The following is an 8,899-nucleotide window of genomic DNA, read 5'->3' as shown; positions in this document are numbered from 1 at the left end:
TAGGTTCGTGTGTGAAGAGTATTATATTTACTCAAAGTGAATGTTTGGGGTTAAATGCAAAATTTATTATTTTGAAAGTGCTGATTTTGGTTACAGCGGGATGGTATGACCGTTGATTGTAATTCTCGTAATCCTGGATTGCTTGATGTTTTTAAGTCTCTTTAAGATTTAAACTGGTGCGAACGATAATGATCTACCTTTTGGTATTAGAAATACGTCTGACTTCTTGACCAATTTCATTGGCAGCTTTTTCAAAATCTATGACATTAGTCGAAAATGACATCCGATATTTGTTGATGAATCAAAGAAAGTTTTCGCAATAGGTGAAATATATGCTATCATGGAATTCATACACTTATTGTTCTTTATATTGTGAAGTAATTGTTGGAATTTTCTGACGAGAGAGAGAGAGAGAGAGAGAGAGAGAGAGAGAGAGAGAGAGAGAGAGAATTTGGGTAAAATAATCCTGAATAATAGCGATACCGTAATGCGGCAGGGAGATAAATTGGTTGAGAATATGAAAGTTTACAAGTGGAAATTCTTAAGTAAAGCTCTTCAAGAAAGATGGCTTTTACATGGCTGCTTTTGACGCAGACCATAGACTTCCACAAACGTAACCTGGGTGGCGATACGCTTGCCTTGTTTGCGTTCAGAAATTGGTTCCCATAACACTTTCCAAACAGGGGATACATTATTCTCTCTCTCTCTCTCTCTCTCTCTCTCTCTCTCTCTCTCTCTCTCAAGTAAGTAAGTAAGTAAGTAAGTAAGTAAGTAAGTAAGTAAGTAAGTAAGTAAGTAAGTAACCTTAATATTATCTCATCTTCTAACACTTTTTACTTGGTAGCAACCCTGAGACGGTATTGTCTACTCTAGGTTTTTTTTTATGTTAGTAATTCTCAAACTGTATCGTCTACTTTTTTTTTCTGTTAGAAACCATGAGACTGTATCATCAACTATAGTTTTTCATGTTAGCAACTCTCAATCTGATCGTCTACTATAGTCGCTGTTAGCAACTTTGAGACTGCATCGCCTACTATATTTTTTTCATGTTAGCAAATCTCAAACTGTATCGTCTACTATAGTTTTTCATGTTAGCAATTCTCAAACTGTATCGTCTACTATAGTTTTTCATGTTAGCAATTCTCAAACTGTATCGTCTACTATAGTTTTTCATGTTAGCAATTCTCAAACTGTATCGTCTACTATAGTTTTTCATGTTAGCAACTTTCAAACTCATCGTCTGCTATAGTTTTTGATGTCAACAACTCTCAAACTTATCGTCTATTATAGATTTTCATATTAGCAACTCTCAAACATAGCGTCTACTATAGTCTCTGTTAGCAACGTGGAGACACTATCATCTACTAAAGTTTTTCATGTTAGCACCTTTCAAATTGTATCGTCTACTATAGATTCTATTGGCAACCTAAAACTGTATCGGGTACTATAGTTTTTATGGTTGCAACTCTAGGGTTGCATCGCCTAACAGTTCTTTCTTGAGTAGCAACCTTGAGCCTGTATCGTCTGATAGCCCTTTCTATTTGTAGGTACGCCTTGAGTAATGGCCACTATTATTTTGGGGGTACTTACACTGGGACTGTATCGTCTGATAACATTACGAACGGTTATCTGACGCCGTGGTTCCGAATAGATAACAGCGGATGGAACGTCATTTACAGAAAGCGACTCTAATCTTCCTTTTCTTGTCCTATACACGATCCATTTACCGCCATTCATCCAAATCTCTGCGTCTTTTGTTGCCATCACAAAATCCAGATATTCCTGATCCGAATCAAGATCTCCTCTAAAAGCTTCTCTGATTTCTTTTAAATCTCTCTCTCTCTCTCTCTCTCTCTCTCTCTATCTCTCTCTCTCTCTCTCTCTCTCTCTCTCTCTCTCTCTCTCCTTGAGATACTTAAATGCCAAGTGAGGATGCAGATCAATTCATCTGGTTTTAAATTGATTCTAGATCTTTATTGATGTGTTTCGTAATTCATTCCTATCTCCATACTCACATTCACTCCGGCCTTATTATGGCGCATGACCTATCAATTTAGACCCCTCCTTGCCCATCTATCTTTTGATGGTTCAGGCCAGCCATCCTGTTTGTAAGTTAGAAATATTGGTCGTAACATTAAATTCCAACCTATATGTGAAAATACAGTTTTGCCCTGACGACAGCTTTTGTTTGTGTAGGTGTATATGCCTGTTGTTCAGACATTAGTAGGTGCTTTTTTTACTAAAATGTTAAGCAATTATGTGAATTTGATAATATTAAGTATAGCTATTTTTGGAATGCTAGATACTGTTGGAAAGAGGTAGAGAAGGTGGTAAACAGGTTTGTGTAGATTGAGAAATTTTGACTTGCGTATTACGAGTTTTTGGTTACTAGGAAAGAATGATTGAGAAGTTGCTAGTAAAAAGAGTTTATAATTCATAATTGTTATACACTAGAAGGAGGGATAGGGTCAAGGATAGTAGGTGGCGACACCCACCAATCAGTAAGGCGTGTTATGAATGAAGCTATTGGAATCCATGAACCGGTAATTTGTGTCCAAGATAGGGGTCAACAGTGTGTTGGGGGTTTTTGACATCCTGATGATGAGCTTTCTGTGTTGTTTTATGAAGCTGTTTATGTTTAAGTTTGACAATTTCATCCACGATGTATTATTTTTCTAATGGGAAATATGTATATATGCACCTTTTTCTCTTATAATTTCGTTAGAGACCGCATGAGGTAAGAATGAACGTCAGAAGGCAAAATATATATCCGCAAGAAAGCAGGCTGTTTTGTTTTAATTTTGATAAGTGGATTAAATGTAATACTGGCCCTGTGTTCTTCACAAATAGGTCAGAGGTCAGACTTGAGCTGCATGATCAGATGCTTTTAATCCAACTCTGATTCAAAGGTCGAAGATTCCTGTAGGCTTCCTTGGCGACTCACTATCGTATGAACATGTACACTTCATGAAGTAGGCCACAATCTTTATCAACTGAAGTGACTTAATATTTTGATATTAAACATTTTCATTGTCTGATTATTTTACTTATAACTCTGTAACAGCATTTGTATTAGACGCAGTATTTAGAATGAAATGGAATATGTTTTACTTGATTGAATTTTACATATCGTATCAAACATCCACAGATTTCAAATTGCTAATATCGAGTAGACTCGGATGAACAAACACACACAGTCTCTCTCTCTCTCTCTCTCTCTCTCTCTCTCTCTCTCTCATACCCTACGTTAAAAGTAAATGGAAAAGAAAGCACCGCACAAGATCGGCTTTAACCGATAGTAACGATAATTACACCCGATATTTAGAGAATAATTTTTTTCAAAGGTAACCTGCATTTCTTAAGGTTTCGTGCATATTGCTAACGCCACTCAAAATTTAATGTTCTTATCGCTGCAAATTCCATACCACTTGAGATCCTTTTTTTTCTTTTGTGTGTGTGTGTGTGTGTGTGTATATATATATATATATATATGTATATATATATATATATATATATATGTATATATATATATATATATATATCTATATACATACAGTATATAACTTCCGGTGGACGCCTGTACGCTGTAAAATTGTTGGGGACAAAAACCGTCTTGTTATCACACCCATTATGAGGATGCCATCGTCTTGCCATTTAATTAACTATATTGGACTAAACTCGTAAAACCTCTGATGAGTCTCGGCAGTCTCCAAGACCAGTTTATTCGGGCCTGCATGTATCTATACATGATGGGGAAGACTCGTTTGTTTACCCCCAAGAGGTTTGTGAATTCTTTAAAACGTATTATGAGTCGTGTGTGGAATTTTACCTTCAGAACGTTTTGCTTGTTTTGTACTTGCTAGTTTGTACGTATCTGTTTTTGTTTAAGTTATCTGCTCTCCATACTTGGTTGCTTGATAGAGTTTGGACTCTTGATAGGGCAATAGCTGTTTATTTGTGTATTGATAATGGTAAATTATTTTAAAAGAAATTTTCTACCTGAGACTACCAAGGAAGATATGCACACGAAGAATGAGGTCAATTTTAGTCATGCTTCAAATAGTCATATTTATGAGTAAATATGGTTAAAATGAGAGAAAATATTACAACCCTGGTTACGTTCTATATATTCAACTGGCCATGCATATCTCATTCACTGCAAAATTAATCAACTGTTCATTTTTATTCATTCCTTGCAAAAGTATCTCGCTGAAATCAGGCATTTTGCAAAACTGTCAATAACATTTCCATGACCCTTCCCTCGTTTAAAGTGAATTTAGGTTGCTGCAGCAGTATCCCCTCTCCCAAGAGGCAGAGACCACTGAATTAGGACTGTGTTTACCAAAATGGCTCATTTTAACATCAAAAGGTTTCATTTTCACTTTGCATATTTATTCAGCGTTGAGTTATCAGTAGCTAAAGGTCCGATAGGTAGGGTAGGGGGAGGAGGCCTGTGAGGGAGGGGGATGGAGTAAGGGGACCATACCACATTGGTGCCTCAGAGTATCGTGTCATCAGAGTGGTTAAGCGATGTTGACTCTCTTTGGCACTGTGTTTGCCTATTAATTGTGAGGGAGAAGAGGGACGGAATGAGGGTACCGGTGTTACGGAGTTTATGTTGGAGTTATAACGGAAGCTCTTGTTTGTTAGGAAAGGAGATCTCTATGGGTTTGAGGGAGTTAGAAGGAGTAGAGAATGGGTCGGTTGAAAGCCGAAAGATAAAAATGCCGGGAGACGTGATGAAGTACGTGGGATTCAATGTTAAATTGGCTTCAAGAGTTGTGTAAAGGGAGCGTAGGTACTATGGCTGGGGAAACTCTTCTACAATATTAGGGACCAAGTGGGAATAGGGTGAGCAGAGAGCAAATGTTTTGTTATTTGGTTTCGCGAGATAAAGCAGGTTTTGGTGTTTCTTCGCTTGAAAAGGTAACTGAAGACAATGGTGGGCGAGGATGATATTTCTTGCTTTAAAAAATGTTGCAAAGGTGGAGTACACGGAAGTGTCTTTCCCTGATTATTACTCGTTGAAATGTATACATTCTTACACTGTTAAAGATTTTCCGTAAAAAAGAAAAAAAAAAGAATCTGGTAAAAATCCTTGAATAAATTTTGCCAGGCATTCACCTTTTTAAAAACGGATATATTGACCTTAATGAGAGACATTACGGTCACCAACCGGTAAAAGATAATAACAAAGTAAGGTGAGAATTACGGTGGCCTCTATTACTGAAATACTGCTGAGAACCGTATATTTTTACGGAGAATTTCCGATTAAATTATGGGATTTTGAAGTGTATTTATGTAGTCTTTTTGTCTACTGTACTCTGCAATAAATGATACGCATGTTGACAGGCAGTGTATGTTAATAACTAATGTACTTGACCCGTCAAAAATGACGGCTTAATATTTAGATACATATAAATCTCAAAGAGTTGTTGTTGGTGGGCCAATATAGTGAGTATAGGAATTATCCGGGTGTTCCACAGGTTAGTGTTCTAGGCCCATTACTTTTCATATTATATACACATGACATTTGGTTTGGCCTAGAAAACAAGGTTGTTGCATATGCTGATGATGCTACTCTCTTTGCATCAATTCCATCTCCTAAATGTAGATCTGGGGTTGGTGAATCCCTTAATAGAGATTTAGCCTGAAATTAGTGCATGGTGCAAATTATGGGGTATGAAGTTGAATCCTAACAAAACTCAAAGTATGATTGTAAGTAGGTCAAGGACGGTGGCTCCTCAACATCCGGATCTCAGTATTGATAATGTTTCTTTAAATTTGTATGACTCTCTTAAAATTTTAGGTGTGATTTTCGACAGCAAATTTACTTCTGAGAAACACATTAGTCTGTATCTTCTTCAATTGCACAAAAAAAATTGGCTTATTGAGAAAGTCTTACAAGATTTTCGGTGATCAATCTATTCTGAAGAATTGTCTTAATTCTTTCATTCTACCTTGTTTTGAGTATTGTTCTCCTGTCTGGTCTTCAGCTGCTGATTCTCATCTTAATTTGTTGGACAGTAACTTACGGTCTATTAAATTTCTTGTTCCTAATCTAGATATTAATCTTTGGCACCGTCGTTCAATTAGTTCATTATGCCAATTGCATTAGATTTTTCATAACTCTGTCCATCCTTTACATTCAGATCTCCCTGGACAACTCTATCCTGTTCGTAATACTAGGCAGGCAGTTCATTCTAATAGCCAGGCCTTCTCCATCATGAGGCTCAATACTACACAGTATTCTAGAAGTTTTATTCCAGCTGTTACCAAGTTGTGGAAAGATCTTCCTAATCGGGTAGTTGAATCAGTAAAACTTCAAAAGTTCAAAGTTGGAGCAAATGTTTTCATGTTGACCATGATTATTGTTAATTTGTTCTCATCATTTATTTATTTCTTATCTCCTTTCCTCACTGGGCTACTTTTTCCTATTGGAGCCGTTGGGCTTATAGCATCTTCTTTTCCAACAAGGGTTGTAGCTTGGCTAGTAATAATAATAATAATGATAATGTTATGCCCCCAAGGAACGTTAAGAGACCGAGTAGTTATATATGCCTGGCATAGCCGCTGAGAGTGACTAGATTGTTTTATATATATATATATATATATATATATATATATATATATATATATATATATATATTATTATATATATATATATATATATATATATTATATATATATATATATATATATATATAGAGAGAGAGAGAGAGAGAGAGAGAGAGAGAGAGAGAGAGAGAGAGAGAGAGAGAGAGAGAGAGAGAGAGACTTGTTAATTAAATGGTGAAGATGATGGTTATAATAATGATAATCATGAAAACAGTATATAATTTGTTTATTTCGCGGTATAAGGTAATTAAACCCTGACTGAGAATTAGATAAACATGATTATATTTCAGGCCCTAGAATATATTTCAACTGTTTAACTTTGGTTCCCTTAAGAACTTTCATAAGTCATTGGTGACGAAATCAATATTGCGTTGTTGATTTCTGTGAACATATGCGTGAAAATAACACGGTGGCTGAAACAGCTAGAGAGTAATAGAACAACTTTTCTTAGTAACATTCGATATAAAGCTATTTTTCCCTGTTGAAGCCCTTGGGCTTATAGCATCTTGCTTTTCCAACTAGGGTTGTAGCTTGGTTAATAATAATAATAATAATGATAATAATAATAATAATAATGATTCATAATTAGGACTAACAGAACAACAGAACCAAGAACGTCTAAAGCTTTGGTAGTTGTATTGCATGTAAATTGTTCTGGCTTGTATAGCATTTAATTATTGTAGCAATGCAAACAGTACTGCTTCATGGTATCCAGTTACTACTACTGGTATCATCCGGTAAATTCCTAATTATCTCCGCCAACGAAGTTGGGAGTAGGTTATGTTTTTGCCTCTTGTTTGATGGTTTGTGAACAACTTCCTGGTCACAATTTCATTCATAGAGTAGTGAAACGTTTTGAGAGTATTTTTGGGTCTGGTTTAGTATGTGGCCTACCCTTTATATTCTGGTTTAGTATGTGGTCTACCTGGCTTTTTAGATTAGGTTAGGTTATGTTAGGTTAAGCCACATACTAAAACAGATAGAATTTCGTAGGCCATATTCGAAAGGTAGGCCACATACTAAACCGGCACCTTACTTTTTATGTTGAGATGTGGAAGTGATTCAATTTTAAAGGCCTTGTTAAAGGTCAAGGTCAAGCAAAAGGTCGACCGAATTAACCCCTAGGACAAGCATGTTTTGAGAAATAAGCTGCCATGGTGGAGGTCAGCGTTCTCGGAGGGCTTTTCTAGTTACTACATGTAACATCTATTGAACAGCGATGGCTTGTTTAAATAAAATGTATGAAATGATTAAATTTAAAAGATTTGAATATGAACAGTAATAAAAACATTTGATTTTATCACATAACGGAGATTAAAAAGGATTTTATGCAAATGTTAAAAGGATATTGCAAGCAGTAAAGTCGTTGCAACGGTCGTTTAATGAACAAAATCGATTGAATGAGTTAGTAAGCTTCTATAAAAGTAAGTAACTTATAAGAAATTAAACTAGTTTTCACTACCAAAATTAGTTAAATTTTTTCAATCAGTGGACATATACTGTACATATAACAAATTTTACTATACTAAAAATATGGAATTTACAACTGCCATTCTAAGTGATTAGCAAAGTTGTACTAGTCAGCACTACCCATACTTGGTTGGTTTGCTGTGAGCGATCAGTTGAAATCGCCCACCATCACCAGCCTGCACTGGCTAGCGTGGTGATGAAAACTGGTCGAACCCCAGACATGAATTACGACATGTCTGAGGCCTTTGTCCTGCAGTGTACTAGAAACGGCTGCATTTATTGTTATTGTTGTATTGTCATAAAACCTTTTATACTCCCATGACTCATTTCCCATAGATGAAGTTTGGTTTTAGTGGTAAGAAGGTAAATGATACTGAAAAACGTGTATTAAATTAAATAAAAAAAAAAAAACTCATAACTATAATTGTTATGTCATTTTGTTATTTGTTACGTGAGGGTTTAAAATTAATAGTTTTATTATGATTTGTATATATATATATATATATATATATATATATATATATATATATATATATATATATATATATCTATATATATACACACACACACACACACACACACACACACACACACATATATATATATATATATATATATATATATATATATATATATATATATATATATATATATATATATATATACAGACACACAAGAATATATATATTCATAAATAGCAACAGCAGGAATTTTTTTAAAGATCATGATAAATACATTCTGTTTATGTTATAATACACTGAATTGTAGGAATCATTTAATAATTTATACCACAATAAAAAATGTCGATAAC

At 35.0% G+C, this 8,899-nt stretch overlaps 1 protein-coding gene across 21 annotated transcripts in view; it reads right to left on the bottom strand.

Annotated features, from left to right (window-relative positions):
• Positions 1-8,899, bottom strand: part of LOC137624516 (neuronal acetylcholine receptor subunit alpha-7-like) — a 486,639-nt gene that overhangs the window by 212,823 nt on the left and 264,917 nt on the right. The window lies entirely within an intron of this gene.

The sequence above is a fragment of the Palaemon carinicauda genome, chromosome 31 (assembly GCF_036898095.1).
Source record: "Palaemon carinicauda isolate YSFRI2023 chromosome 31, ASM3689809v2, whole genome shotgun sequence".
Lineage (NCBI taxonomy): Eukaryota > Metazoa > Arthropoda > Malacostraca > Decapoda > Palaemonidae > Palaemon > Palaemon carinicauda.
The sequence above is the reverse complement of the archived record's forward strand: the minus strand, read 5'-3'. Positions and strand labels throughout refer to the sequence as shown.